Below are 15,809 nucleotides of genomic sequence, written 5' to 3' on the forward strand. Positions count from 1 at the left end.
TCCCCATCGCCTTCCCACCCTGGGGCCAGGGAAAAGGCACCTGCAGTTTTGCAGCTCTCGCAGCAGGGGCTGCTGCTGCCACGTCGGGTGCAGTAGCAAACCTCAGGTGTCCCACGCCGCGCATCCCACGGCATCCCCGCGCTGGGACGACGGGTGGGACAGGGAGGTGGCTGGGACGCTCTAGGGACCCTGTTAAATATAGGGCAAAGCCACTTTTCCAAATTGGGGCTGGCTTCTCCCCACCCCCAAGCATGTTTAGAGTAGCATTTTGTTCTGGGGCTAGGAAATACTGCAGCATGGTCATAGGAAATGATCAACCGTGCAGCCACCTGGAAGCAGCTGATATAAAAATTAACTTAACATCCACTAGCGAATGCAGAAAAACCCTCCAGAGGACTTTGAACCTATGGTTTGTTTGGAAAGTCATCACTGGAATTTGGGGCAGTTGCTTTACTGTCTGGTGACCAGCAGCCACCAGCTGAAAACTGGCTGTGGATGCACCTACTAAGGCGGCCAACGGCATCCTGGCTTGTATCAGAAACAGTGTGGCCAGCAGGAGCAGGGAAGTGATTTCCCCCCTGTACTCGGCACTGGTGAGACCGCACCTCGAATACTGTGTTCAGTTTTGGGCCCCTCACTACAAGACAGACATTGAGGTGCTGGAGCGTGTCCAAAGAGCAACAAAGCTGGTGAAGGGTCTAGAGAACAAGTCTTACGAGGAGCGGCTGAGGGAACTGGGGTTGTTTAGCCTGGAGAAAAGGAGCCTGAGGGGAGACCTTATCGCTCTCTACAACTACCTGAAAGGAGGTTGTAGCCAGGTTGGTGTCGGTCTCTTTTCCCAAGTGACAAGCGATAGGACGAGAGGAAATGGCCTCAAGTTGCACCGGGGGAGGTTTAGATTGGATATTAGGAAAAATTTCTTCACCGAAAGGGTTGTCAAGCACTGGAACAGGCTTATGGGAAGTGGCTGAGTCACCATCCCTGCAAGTATTTAAAAGATGCGTAGACGTGGCACTTAGGGACATGGTTTAGTGGTGGACTTGGCAGTGTTAGGTTAACAGTTGGACTCGATGATCTTAAAGGTCTTTTCCAACCTAAATGATTCTATGATTCTACTTTCTACATGTGCGCAGAAGGCTGATGCAGTTCATGCATGTATGTGCACACATGAAAACTCACTGGTGCTTTTGATGACTCCCAACTCTGGCCTCCCCCAGTATCTAGCGAGGAATACGCATTTGATTCCGGGGGGAAGAGTCAAAGCACCGTGTGATGGATCGGGCTGCCTGCACGTGAGAAGAAAGGACAGAGTGAGATGGTGGGCTGCCTTTCATTGCCATTGGTATTTCGGGATCTTTGCATCGGGCATTGCACGGGCACGCAGAGGAGCCTTCATGCTGCTTAACTTGAGGCACCTGTCTTTCTTAGGCACTGAATTCAGCATTTCGTTCCCCCATGGCTCTTTGTACAGTCTTTGGAGGAGCCTGTCTCTCCCCATTAAGCCATTCAAAGCGTCTTAATTAGAGCTTTGCCCTGAATCCAAGGTTCCTGAGCAGCTGTAGAGGCAGCGGCACGTGTTCTGCGAAGGTGGAGAGGAAGGCTGTGAGAGCTGAGAAGGCGGCTTATGGCAGCAGGACCGCGAGTGCCCTGATTTATAACTGGCTATAACCAACTCTTTTTCTTGCTGCTGCTGATGGATATAGCCTAAAGAGAGCCGTCTCTCACCCAGTGAGCCTGTAGTACCCGTAGCCCACGTGAGCAGTTCCTTCTGCAACGTATCCGCTGTCTAAATCTGTTCCCCTTGGGAAAGGCTGTGCCTCTTTGCAGTTCAAGGCAGAAACTTTCATCTTACAGAAACCGAAATACAAGGTAAGTGACTGGAAGGAGGTCCCCCGCCTGCTCCCAGGTGAGTGCTGGACTCACCGTCCTTACAAATGTGCTCTCGGTACTTCAGGGCGTGTGAGAAACTCCCGCTACCCAGAAGCTACGCAGCGGCTCTTGGCAATCCTGTACACCCCATCCCAGCACCCCGTCACCATCCAAGCAGTATCTGCCAGCAGAGAGGTTGCCTCTTCCAATGACGCACGGGGCGGCCGCAGCAGTTCCTGCTGATGAGGTCCTTTGAATGATTTTAGCTTCCCGACCCGTGTTTCCAAGCCATCCTTCCCCTGCTAGCTGTGTACCTCCGCGGGCTCCAGCTCGGTGACTCCTGCTGCAAACCATAGGCAGAGACGACGAATCCGCCAGCATCCCTGAGCCCTGCTACGCGCGGTGCTATAGGAGATGCTCCACAGAGCGGAGCCTTTCCCTGCCCACGCAGGGAAAGTTCACAGGCGCTTCTCTTCTGTTTAAAAGCTCTGCGGCCTCTGCCCGCTCCCCCTGACCCCGGCGATGCACCGACACCTCTGTGCCCTTTCCTTGCCGACGGCTGTTTAGGAAGGGTCACGTCACCGCCGGGATGAGACGTCTCTGTACGCCTGCGTGCTGGGCTTTGGCAAGAGCCAGGAAAGCAGGAAGCCTTGAGGCTCTTGTGCTGCAACCACCTGCCATCGCTCAGTCTGCCTCTGTTACCCTGTCAGCTTGCGACTGTTTAGGAAATAACAAAATTGATCTCGATTGTGATTCAGCTGCCCGGTTAAAAAAAAAAAAAAAAAAAAAGGAGAGGGGGGGAAGCTTTGTTAGCTACGGCAGAGAAGGATTAAGCCAAGCTCTCTGGGAGAAGAGTGCTGGCTGTCGGCGTGGAAGTTTCCCCGCTGCCTTGTGCTGGTGTTAGCAGCTGGGATCTGTGGGGAACCTCTTGCTCTGAGCTTTGATACCAGGGGCAGTTATTAGAAATAATGGGTATTTGAAAATACTGCAAGAGGGAAAAAACCCACAGGTGTCCTTGGCCCAGAGTAACCAGACTGTGCGACCCGTGGAGACGGTGGCTGTACAGTGGTGCCACATCTGTGCGGGGACATTCCTGTGGCACAGTGGGGAGCAGCAGTCAGGGGCTCTAGGTCTCCAAGTAGCCTGTGCTGTAAGTTTTGAGGAGGTGAGGGAGCACCCGCATTTGTACATGCCCTCCACATGTCTGGAAGAAGCTCCAGAAAAGTCTTCCTCAAGTCCAACAGCCATGAGGGCTGTGGAGAAGTGCTCTCCTCCTGAGCGATGTTACTCTCCTGAGCCCAGAAACCAGGCCTGTCTCTTACCTTACCCCGCTTTCATGAGTGCCGCCTTGGCCTCTACCTCTAGCTATGTACTACTAAAACTGCAGCTACTGCTGTTCCCCCAAGGTCTGCTCATAGAGCCAGAGCAGCAAAGCCGGAGATGTCCAGTTGCGAGGCAGCAAACGCATCGGTGTAAGCTGCATCCTCATTGCTGGCCTTGTGCTGCAGAAAGTGATCCCATCCTTGGGGGACTCCTAGGAGACAGAGAAAAAACACCATCAAAAGAGTTGTGGATCCTGGGGTGGCAGGAGAACTGTGGATGTTTTAGCAGTTGATGTTAATTGCAGGAACTTTCTGCTACGTTATACGATCATGCCCTGTGGAAACGATCCCTGCGTGCGCCTGGCTGAGAAAGTGCGTGGGATACCTCCACAAAGTTCCAAGCCTGGAGTTTCTTTTCCCATGTTAAAATTGTTTATCGGAGCTGCTGGAGCACATTCACCTCAGAGCATGTACCTCTCAGTGTTTACAGTGAGGTTTCTTGCTTTCATGCCCGCGCCACCACCTTTCCTCTGTGTAGAGGAACCTGTAGCTCAGCTGGTTTTCGTCTAACTCAGGCATCGGTCGCTTTATGCTTTGTGCCGCCAGAGCACAATCATTTACATAAGGATTCTTTTTTTTTTTTTTTTGTCCTGGAGGTTCTTGTGTACAGGATGGGCGCGAGGGACTTTGTCCTGCCAGGCAGCTATATAAAGCACTCAGTGATTCAGCATTTACTGCGCCCTACACAGATTCCTCTGTTATCATACCAGCAGGAATGTGGGGCTAGAAGGGATCTCCTAGTCATCATCATATTCCCCAGCTATGACAAACACTGAGTCATAAAGTCCCTCTTGTTAATTTATCACAGTCCGTCTTAAGAGTCATCAGGAATTTTCTTGGCAGGTCATTCCAGAACCTCACTCTGACAGAAGGAAACTTGTTTCTGATTTGCAGCCCACATTTTTTCATAGCCTATTTTTATCTACTTGTTCTCATGCCAATGCTCTCTTCTAGTTGGTAGCTGTTCTTCCTTCTCGTTCTCTAACCTACTCTCTTACATGCCGATGAAGAACGTGGCCTTTTCTTCCCAGGATCCCTGGTCTACTTGGAGAAGAGACTATTTTTAGTTCCCTCTAGCAGCTCATACCTGCCCTTCTTTCAGTCTGCAGGGAGGCATGGAGGGAGAGCCCCGTTTCGTCGCTACCGGGTCATACTCTTCCCACCGCAGCAGTGTGAGGATGGCCGTACACGCTGCTCCCTGCCTCCAGCTGCAGAGTCTGTGAAGAGTTTGGCAAGACGCTAGAACAGGATCACGCTCACCTTTTAAAAAGGGCGTGAGAAGAAATACTCATTGGTAGTTAGCACATCAGAAAGGCAGGCCAGAAGCAGGCAAATTTCCTGTGGGTCAGCAGGAACTTTGACATTTTTCTCTGCAAGTCTGCAGTGGACATGGGGTGCCCAGCACCCATCGGGTGCTAGGTTTACCAGCAGTATTTTAATATACTCACAGAATAAGGCCTGTCCATCCACGTTTCCTCCCAATACACCTCCTGCAAGTGCTGAGAGGTGCATCTGTGCCTGGCAGGTGCAGAAACCCTGAAGAGCTTTTGCTTCTTGGAGCTTCCCACGGCTTAGGAAATCCGTAAGGACCCGAGATCCGTAGGAAGCCCCTGGTACCTCTCAAGGAGCCTGCAGGAAGGGGAAATGAAGGCACACCCTGCGCGGTGTCCCGATGACGTGATCCAGCACAGGAATGGCACGGACGTTTTATTGGACAAGGTGAATATAATTAGCAGGGCACCCTTCTGGAGCTGTGTGCTGGTTTCCAGGCAATTACATCTCGTATCTAACCCAAATGAGTCGGGCAATATTTCAAACCAAAGAGAACTGCAGGAATAATATTAGCTGATGCAATCACACCTTGAATTTCCAGCAGTGCTAGGCAGATCCATTAACAGTGGGATACCCTGTACATGATTACAGCAAATTCAAGCCCTTGTTTGAAAGCGGCTGGTTTTTGGTTGGGTTTTTTTTTTAACAATCCCCCAAATACAGGTGCTGGATAAAGACTTCCTTTCCTCTGGTAGGTGAATCTTTCATTTGATGGTGAATTACGCTTTTGCAAATATCAGCTAATTTTCTCACTGTTACAGCCTTTTTTATACCAGTGACAAAACCACATTTAGTGCTCTCCTGCTTCAGCAATCCGTTCTTCACAACTCTCCGATGGTGAGGTCTTTTTCCTAGTTCTCCTAATACCTGATATCAGCACGCTGCAGTCAATGGGGGAGGCAGGCTCTCCCGTTCCTGGAAGCCCGGCATTACTGGGTACCTGCTGTGCCACAGTACGACACCTTTGGGGTAAATTCCACCCTCTGATGGAAAAAAGCTCTCAGCCCTCGCTGCCTTCAGCAACGGCTGCTTGAGGGCGTCTGAATTTAGCGTTTAAGACAGAAAAACCCAACAACAACAAAGAGTACCCAAGGATGACGTGGGGTCTAATTTACTCAAGGAGAAGACTCGGGAGTCAAGAGCCTCGTCTCTTCTACTGACCGTTGTGCTTATCTCAGAGAGAAAAACCACAGTCTCTTTTCTCTCTCACTGGCACCTGTCACTCAAGTGAACACAAGGCCACCTCCCTGAGATGCATCAAGGCTTCTTTGCTATATGTTTGCAAAAAAGACTTTGGGTGCTTCACCAGGAAGGCCTGAGAGACAGGTTGACCCATCAAAGAACGGTAAAATGAGAGCTGATGCTCCCAGCTGGGCCCTGGTTAACTTACTCAGCCAGCAAGTCTTGGACCTCAGTGAGAATCCTAAATGTCCTCTGCCCAAACAGCCTCTGGAAAAAGTGAGTGAGAGGCCAGGGGAGGTGGGGAGGGAATTCAGGCAACAAACTGGGGTATCAACAGTGGAGACCAATGTTTTTGCTGTTCAGTAATCAGTAGTTGCTGTATGCGGATGGTTTGTTCACAACAGCTGGTTTTAGTGAATCAAATAATATTTCTGTGCATGTTCATGCATATATTTGTGTCCTTACACAAAGGGGAAACATTCCGGTTTCGCAGGATCACCCCGCTGTCCGGAATAATTGGAATTTGACAATCATAGATTAGAAAGAGCCAAGAACCCTGCTCCCTGTCAGCAATCCAAGCATCTGCTGAAGGAAATACAAGATTTCTACCACTAAGTGAAGATTTTTCTAGATAATGACAGCATTAGAAACAACCCCACAAGCACGTGAGATAGATACGTCTGGTAAAGCGCTTAAATAAAAAAAATCCTCTTGCAGCTTTCCCCTGGGAAAAATGAGTGCCCTGCTACGCAATCACACCCTGGGCTGCAGGGGGGCCATGGTCCTACAAGGAGAGATGACGCCTCTATGCTGGACACAGCAGGGGCCCATTTATTTTGCAGAATTGGGCTATCCTCCCCCTGATCCAGACAGCATCAATCTTGCAGCAGCAGCGGGAGGTAAGGTAGGTTTTGCGCTGACCACCTACCTTCTGGTACAGCTGGAAATCTAGGAACAATATCGTTTCAAACATTATTCATCGCGTTTCGAGATTGGTGCCAAGCTCTGTGCAGCTAACAGCTGAGCAACTGAGATTTTTGTCTCTCCTTTTACAGGATTATTATAAAATAATTTCCCTCCGTGACCAGTTTAGGCTGTTCTAATGTACAGTCATAAATGAGACATTGACTTTTAAAGATCTTCCTACCCTTAGGGTGGCAGATGAAAGAATAGGTCACAGCTTTGTTCTGCCGCAACATGCCTGGAAGTGTTGAGAGACATGCTTTCATTACAGGGAAATTTCCACTGTCTCATTGGTTTTTGCAAGTTTGCAACATACCTGTAGAGTATAAAAGAAATGCTGGGCCGACCAAAACAGATATAAGACACTGATTTGCTCACGCCATTTAGGCAGCAATAGCTGTCCTACTGATGTCTGTGTCTGTTGGAAAGAGCATGGTGACTTCCCCCTCTAACATAAACCTTGTGGCATTTTTCAGCAGCTCACCAAGCATGCCTAAGCCCAGGATAACATCAATCCATTTAATAAACCTGAATATCATCTTTGCAAAACAAAGTGATCGGTGTAAGAAAAGTCCATGGCACTGCTGGGAAGGATGTTCTGCTGCACAGCCTAATTCAGCTGCTCAAGGAGATTGCTCCTTTAACACTGCCTATGACTTAAGCCCCCAGTTTAATTTTTATGACTCTGCAGTAACCAATGGAATAAATTAATTCAGGGGATGTTCCAGATAACGACGACTTTGTCCTGCAGCAAAAAGGTCTCCAATGAAGAGTAAAATGTTACAGGCTGCAGAGTACGCAGCAATTAGCAGATTTTGATAATTGGTGAGAATGGAAATAAGAAAACCAAAAGTGAAAGGAAGTGAAAAACTTTATGATTGCATTATCTAACAGTTAACATCCCTATGCATTGGGATGTACAATATCCCCTGCATATTAAGGCTGCACAGCATTTCCCATAAAAATATCTTGGACTCACTTGCTTATCATTTTCTTAAAGCTTAAGCATTATGTCAAAATTTTCATGCTGAGTGTGCCGGAAAGTTAAAATTAAAGCGATTCAGGACATTTCCAAGAACAAGGCTAACAAAAACGTGTTTGTCCCCATTTCAAGCATGTCTGTTAGTTTTTTGTCTGAGACACTTCCTCTCCTTCATAGCATACAAAGTGGGAATCTAGCTTCTATGGGTCTTGACAAAACCCATCCAAACTGGACCACACTTTATGACTCCAGACCTATGGAAGCTTCTTAGCATTTAGTGGACAAAAAGCCAGCCCCAAATCATCCCTGGAAACTCCACCCCAGCTGAGTACGCTCCATGTCCTTGCAGAACACCCTGCTCCTGGGCTGTCCACAGGTGGTGGCCAAGCCCACCCCACCTGCGAGTCGTTGCAGTTACCCTTGCGGGAGGGTGCACTGAGCTGAAGGTTGGGTTTCTCTCATACAGGTGATGACCACCATGCTGGTAATGAAGCAGCATGGCAGAAGAAATGGCCATGAAAGCCGGTTGTGGGAGGAAAGCGGTAAATCTGGTTGAAGAACCTGTTGCGATTGGGGCTGCAATAGCTGGGGGAGGAGGAGGTGGAAGAAGGAAAGATGGGGAGCTTCATTTCTGAATCAACAAAGAATAGGAATGAGGATAGAGAGAAGGATTAAACCACTGAGGATTGAGGGTCTGGGAGCAGCTGTTAGGGAAAAAAATAAGGCAAGGGAGTAGGGGAAAGAGCAGAGGGGGAAAAAAATGTGTGATGGCAGGACAAGCCAGGGGGCTAGGAGTGGGAGGGGGACAGAGGTAGGGTATGGGCATGACTTGAGGTGGGATGCAATTGGTGAAGGCAAGAGGGGGGAGAGGAAAGCCTGACTTGACAGCGGTGAGGCAGGGAGCAGAGGAGATAGCAAAAAACCCTTGTTTGTTTTCAAGGGTCTGGAAGAAAAAGGACTGGAGAGAACACGGATGGAAACAAGCAAAAAGCTCCTAATGGCTCATGTTGCTCTCCAGGGTTTGGGAGGGACCCCAGCTGTCCTGAGACTCTCATCTCATCTGCTGTCAGCATGTGGATTTGAAAGGCAAGCCTGTGATGCTGGCCAGCAGCACAGTATTCTCTTCCTACTGCCACCCTTACCTTCATTAGTTGGAGAGGGCACAGTCACCTGGGTTGCCTCTGCCAGTCCCTGGAAGAGGTCCCTGTGGTGGATCTGTTAGAAGGTTGTTAATGAACCTCGTGGGTGTGTGTATCATGGCATCCTTGCTAGGTTCAGTTGGCTTTAAAACAAACCAACCACGATCCTAAAAAGCAGCACGCTGTAATCTGTGCCAAAAAGGCACTGAAATCAAGCATTCAGAAGTTAGGGAAGGCTGGAATTAAAATAATATGTGCAAACGTAATTTGGCTTAATTTTGGTATGTATGACTTTGTGGAAAACAGGCCTGGAAGGGACCTCAAGGAGCCATCTGGGGACTCCAGTCCATCTCTGTCCCCCAAGGCAGGACCAATTATTCCTAGACCGTTCTTGACAAATGTTTCTCTAATCTTCTCTTGCGAGACAGACGTTAATGACATGATCGCATATTTTTTCTTAATGGGATCCTGCCTCAGTGCATAAAATATACCAGGACCGTGCTGTGGAGGAGACTGGGAACACAGCTGGAGAAAGGACAGGCTCATGGTTCAGCTTGCGGACTGCTGCCCTGGCGAACTGCCTCTGCTTCAGAGTTCCTGGGTGGTCATTTAGATCAGACTTCTCCCAGGTGGCCATTAATTGTGTTTTCTCTGTTTTCTGGGTGCTCAGCTTGAAAAGACTGCCTCTGATTTAATTGCCCATGCTTGGTGTCCTGTTTAGATACAGTGTTAGGGCTTTAGTTTTACCACCACCACACAAACAGCCCAGCCCGTGTCGCATTGGTTATCATAGACTGGGAAATAAAACTGAAATTCTTCTGCACCGTGCTCCGCACTGGCTGTCAGAAGTCACTCATCTCCCACTTCTCATCTGACCCTGCCCTGTGCGCTCTGTCTGCCTCCATCTCCCCACACCTCGCTTATTCTGCTGAAAGCACGTGTACAGAACCTCACAGTCATGAATGACGATTCCCAGTTCCTGTATTTTGTTTGTGGACAATTCCTCTGACGATTGAAGCCTGAGCTTCACGGCATCACTATTAAATTCAGGTTTCTCCATAACCACCTCATCCTCAGAGGTATATGCATTCAGTGCAATTAATTACACCAGTAATGTCTATAATTACCTCTGGGAATAATCAGAGAAATGCATAAGAATTGACAGCATACAGGACACCAGGAACTGCTGTAGTGGATCACAGAATCATCACAGGACTGTAGAGGACAGACGTGACCGCTGGAGATCATCTAGTCCAGCCCTCCTTGCTCAAGGAGGATCAGCTAGAGCCAGTTACCCAGGACCGTGCCCAGTCAGGTTTTGTGTATTTCCAGAGATGGAGACTCCATAACCTCTCCGGCCAACCTGCTCCAGTCTTTGACCAGCCCCACAGTAAAAAGAGTGTTTTCTTGTGTTCAGGTGGAGTTTTGTGTGTTTTAAATAGTGCCTACTGCTTCTTGTCCCATCAGAGGGCACCCATCTCCCTCTTTATTCCCTCCAACCAGGTATTTATCCATATTGACAAGATTCCCCCTGAGCCTTTTCTTCTCCAGGCTGAACAGTCGCAGCTCTCTGCGTCTTCCCTCAAATGAGAGATGCTCCAGTCCCTTAATCATCTTCGTGGGCCTTTGCTGGACTCACTCCAGTAAGTCCATGTCTTTCTTGTACTGGGGAGCCCAGAACAGGGCACAGGACTCCAGGTGTGGCCTCACCACTGCTGAGTAGAGGGGAAAGATCACTTCTTTTGAACTGTTGGCAATGCTCTTCCTAATGCAGCCCAGGATGTTGCTGGCTGTCTTTGCTGCAAGGGCACACTGCTGGCTCATGGCCAGCTTGATGTCCACCAGAACCCCTCAGGTCCTTCTCTGCACAGCCCCCAGCATGTACTGGTGCATGGGGTTATTCCTCCCTAGGTGCAGGACTTTGCATTTCTCCTCGTTGAACTTCACGCAATTACTTTCTGCCCAATTCCCCAGCCTGTCCAGGTCACTCTGGATGGCAGCACACCATCTGGTATATCAGCTCCTCCCAGCTTTGTATAATCTGTAAATTTGCCAAAGGTGTACTCTGCCCCATCATCCAGATCATTAATGAAGATGTTAAACAGTCTAAGACCTAGTAACGGGGTATACCACTAGTGACTGGCCTCTAGCTGGACTTTGTGCCACTGATCGCGGCGCTCTGGGTCCGGCCATTCAGCCATTTTTTGATCCACGTCACTGTCCACTTACGTAACCCGTACTTTGTCAGCTTGTCTATGGGGATGTTATGGGACACAGTGTCAGAAGCCTTACTAAAGTCAAGGCAAACAACATCCACTGCTCTCCTCTCATTCACCAAGCCAGTCATCTTGCCGTGGAAGGCGGTCAGGTCGCTTAAACCCGATTTCCCCTTTGTAAATCCATGCTGACTATACTCGACCACCTCCTTGTTCTTCATGCATCTGGAAATGGCTTGCATGATTTTTTTCTCCATTGCCTTTTCAGGGATTGAGGCGACGCTGCCTGGACTGTAGCTTCCCAGATCCTCCTTCTTGCCTTTCTTGAAGGTAGGAGTGACATTTACTTTCTTCCAGGCCTCAGGAAACTCCCCTGATTGCCGTGATCTTTCAAAGAGTGGCCTTGCAATGACGTTAGCCAGCTCCCTCAGCATTTTCGGGCCCCTTGCTCAGGGGCCTGGGATTGCTGAAGGACACTCTCACCAGTAAGGCTTCCTCCCGGGTCACCTCCCCCTGCTTCCACCTTTTGTACATTTCCTTTTTATGTCAGAATTTAGTCGGGAGCTCCTTGTTCATCCACGCACGCCTCCTGCTTCCTTTGCTTGATTTTCTTCTTGTCAGGATGAACCACTCTTGAACTTTGAGGAGATGATCCTTGATTATCAAACAGCTCAGGCCCTGATTTCTAGTCCAGTGTCTTGTTCCTGATTGTGGTCAGGGCAAGATGTTTCAGAGTGTTTTATAAACTTTCCCGTACTTCCACACTTAGAGAGTGATTTGAATTCAAACAGCATGTTTCATACCCCTGAACAAAAAAAGGAGTTTTAGTACTACCTACTTCAGGGGTCAGTATTATCCAGGTACTTGCCCATCAGTGATATCCTGCACCGGTGACTTTGAGAGTCCAGTTAGAAATGTAACTATCTTCCTGTCACCTAGTGGGAGGCTTCTCACCCCAGAGCCCACTTATAGGCACGTCTTTCTAGGGTCCTTCCATAGGTGTGCAGAAAAGAGAGGCTCCTCTAGGTGAAGTTTAAGTGTGACCCCACTTGAGAACTAGAATAATCTCCTGGAAAAGTCTCTCACCTTCCAGCGACTAGAAAAAACCGCCTACTTTAAATACCCGACATATACAATAACTGCTTAATTTAAAAATACTTCCTTCTACTGCTTTTGAAAGTGCCACCTTTCCCGTTAATTGCATTGTCCCCTGGCTCCTGTGCTATGAGGCAAAGAGAATATCTTTTCGAACTTAAAATGGCATCATTAGCTTGATATGGCTTAAATCCAGTCCAATTAAAAATAAATAAATGTAGCACTTCCCTTCAGTCAGCTGTCCTGAAATGACTCCTTTATAAAAAGGCATTGTTAATCCTACCAGGCTTTTTCTGCTTGTAGGCTCTTTTCTTAGGGGTCATTTGGAGTGACTGCTGCTCCAATCAGGCTAACCTTGTTCAAGCTCACCCGTTTCCTTTCCGCGTCCTTACATGCCTACTCATTGTTGCCTGTTGAGTTCAGCTTTGCTCTTGCTGCTGGCTTGCAGCCTCTGGCAGGGTCTGAGAGGAGAGCTCATCCAAGTCTTGCAGAACAGCATGTGAGCGATAGCGGCTGGGCGAGATCGGGAGATAAGCTTTGCTGACCATTAGGAAAACAATGGACTGTACGCTCAGTGCTGTTAAATACACAAAATAAACAAGGAGGGAAAAAAAATAGGTTGCTTGTAACAATCATGGTCACAAAATGTTCAGGAGGAAATGAGATTCTGGAAAAGATTTTTTTTTAAGGAATGCAATTGTTTCCATTGATTTCTAGGGCTTTTTCGTGTTTTCATGCTACTGGTTTCTTGTCTCCGGCCAGTTAGATCTTGCAGCCTGATCCTGAATCCTGCCTTGTAGAAAGGCTTTTGAATTACATCTAATAGGCTGAAGCAAAAGCAACATGGGTTGTTAGTCCGATCAAATTAGGAGGTGTGCTCTGTTGTGCAGAGTGTAAAAGATTTTGCCATGTAAAGCAGTTCACAGGGAATTAGGGGAAATAGGCATTTTTATGGGAAACACCCAGGACTCGTGTTTTAAAGACACAGCAGTGAGTCTTTTCTGTTCTGATTCCTCTGCCTACTTTTAAGCTTTGTGTTTGCAGACCCTCTAGCCTGTCCACATGTTTGCTAAATTTTTATATTTGATAACTCGGTTTCAATGCCACATTTTCCCAGATGTTTTAGAGATTTGGGAGAGAGCTCTCCTTTTAAAAACAGCTGTCTCTCCATCTTAGGGAAACGACAGCTGTCAACACCAGATGTACAATGCAAGATGCAGCAACAATTAGTAACCATTTGCAAGCCAAAGATGAAGGAAGTAGTGTGCCGTGGTGATTAGTGAGCAGCCAGGGACAGGGATCATTAAATCAATTAGAGTGCTTGGCAAAACCTCAATGAACAAAATGAAAATGCTGTTATATTTTTGGCCACTTCATAATTAACAGTACATTTCTCTCCCAGGTTCTGAGGACAATCACCACCTTCAGTTGCAGACTGCAAACTAAAGACCCCCAGTTCATAGGTAAGACGTACAATTACAGTGCAAGTTCACTGCTGTGGCTGATGTATGCAGAATGACCAAGGTTTCATAGCTCTATTCAACCATGTTTTTGTACTGTGTATATGGCAGAGCAATCATTCCTCTCTGCAGACATGAGTGTATTATACCCGCCACAGTTTGCCTTGCGGATATCAAGAATGGCTCTAACCCACCACGCACTTATCATCCCCTTTCTCCCGCAGGGAGCTGGCTGTCCTGGGGAGACCCGTACCCATGCAGTTATTTTCAGCCAGGGTAAAAGCAGCTGTGACAGCAAGAGCTGGATGAGCATTTCATTGCAGCTAAGGATGGTAATTTTGGTCTGCAGGGAGCCCTTGAGGCGAGGACAGCATCCCAGGCAGGCTCCACCAGGCTCATTGCTGCTTCCTTTGCTTCTTTGGTGAGACAGACGTCTATTCCCAACGGCCTTTTCTCCTTCTGTTGGCACCTTGCACCACATGCAATGCTTTCTTTCAAAAACCTACTTCAATAAGAACCAGTGAATCCTATTCCTGCATTTGTGAGAAGGCACAATAAACCTCATCACCCTGGTGCAACATCCCCCAGCTGTCTCAAGGAGGAAGAGGAGAAAAATCTCCTTTGTTGGCTGCTGTGCTTGGCTCCCTGTACAACTTGTAGGTCACTGTGACGGCTTGGAAACCCAGGCTGAGTCTTCTCCCCTGCCCATGCCTCTCCCATATTCTACCAATCCCGTCTCAAGTTAAGTCTTCCTAGCCCTACAAGATTTTCTTGAATGGACTGAAGGCCTCAGGGATCAGGCTGGCTTTAACTCTCTTTATTTTGAAAGACTCCTCAACAGCCAGTTTGGAAGTTGATGGGGGAGGCAGGGAAATGGTGAGCATGGGACATTCATGGGCCCTTCCACCAATACTGTAGGTATAGAGAGAGCCCCAGTAAACTCTGGGGTAATGGGGTCATTTTAATTTCCTGCTGTAAAAATGGCCCATCTGCTCCCTGGTATCCCCTTTACAGAAACAGACAGACCTGCTGACAGCACGGGAAAATACAAACAGAAAGCAAATGGATGTTGGTCTTGGGCTGCTTGGCTGAATCTAATGTGAGGCAGATAGTACACATAGAAGAGCCCGATAATTTTCTAGATTTGAACCCTTTCAAACTCCTGAGGAAACTGGCATAGTCTGGAAGACTTCTCAAAAGCTCATTAGACTGATAGAGCTTCTCTGGCTCTGGACACCTGGTTTTCCAGGGTTATTTATGAAGAAGGTGTGGTCAGACAAATGCTGGAGCAAGGGAAACTGTCCAGCTGAACAAGATGTTCTCCTGGCACGGTGGGAAACCTGATCCCTCTTTCAAGAGCCAGTGGATAAGACCAACCTTCAACCTCTGCAGAACATCAGTGGGGAGGACTTCCACAGGAGAGATGCATTTGCCTGCTTAGTGAGTCACTGATGTTTTCCATGTGTTGCAATGTTGCCATGAACCTGTAGTCGGTGTCTCTGCTTGTTCGACTGTGCTGCAAAATTGGGAAACGGAAGTTGTCCGTAGCTCCTGTTACATTAAACTGTTCGGACCACTTGGCTCTATCGGTTTTGGCAAACTTACGTGGAGTCTTGCAAGGCCTAGGTGCACCCATGCACATCCAGATCAGCAAACCATCAGCTCTGAAGCAATTGTTGGTGATGACATATTTTGTGACAGGAAATCATTGCAAAATTCTGGGTTCTCAGGATTAAAAACTTCTGTCCTGCTCAGAAAAATAAATGTAACCGGTATGTTCTAAACATAGATTTCTCTGGATTTTGTTCTGGGATAAAAATCAAAACCACTTTTCAGGATTTATTGTCTAATCATTAACACCTAGGCAGTCAGTAAATTTGTTACTGTTACGATCTCTGATTTTCCACTGGAAAAAAAAAAAAAAGAAAAGTTAAAGTTCAACCATAACCATTGAGTTTGCCCACACCAATCAAACGAGACAAGCCATTACACTATCTCACTAAATTGTTCTGTGGATAATTCCCTTGGCAATATTAAGGAATTAGACGCAAGACTGGTAGATCCATTAATACCATTTTGATTCACTAGCGTAACAAAGTTCAAAACAGCATTGAATGATTGCATCCTTATCAGGCTAGTGGAGGTAGCCCTCTCACCGTGGCTTCTGGTGGAATGACCCAGTAAGAGCT

At 47.8% G+C, this 15,809-nt stretch overlaps 1 long non-coding RNA gene across 2 annotated transcripts; it reads left to right on the forward strand.

The window, feature by feature from the left end:
* Window positions 1-10,963: 10,963 nt before the first annotated feature.
* LOC115344166 lies at window positions 10,964-15,404 on the forward strand. 2 transcript variants are annotated; one of them, XR_003924462.2, is made up of 4 exons: window positions 10,964-11,217; window positions 11,334-11,395; window positions 13,563-13,623; window positions 13,845-15,404. It is a non-coding gene; the product is annotated as an uncharacterized LOC115344166 (long non-coding RNA). The 2 variants fall into 2 exon arrangements; XR_003924463.2 differs by having other exon boundaries at window positions 10,964-11,212.
* Window positions 15,405-15,809: the final 405 nt, after the last annotated feature.

Source organism: Aquila chrysaetos, chromosome 7 (assembly GCF_900496995.4).
Source record: "Aquila chrysaetos chrysaetos chromosome 7, bAquChr1.4, whole genome shotgun sequence".
Classification (NCBI taxonomy): Eukaryota; Metazoa; Chordata; class Aves; order Accipitriformes; family Accipitridae; genus Aquila; species Aquila chrysaetos.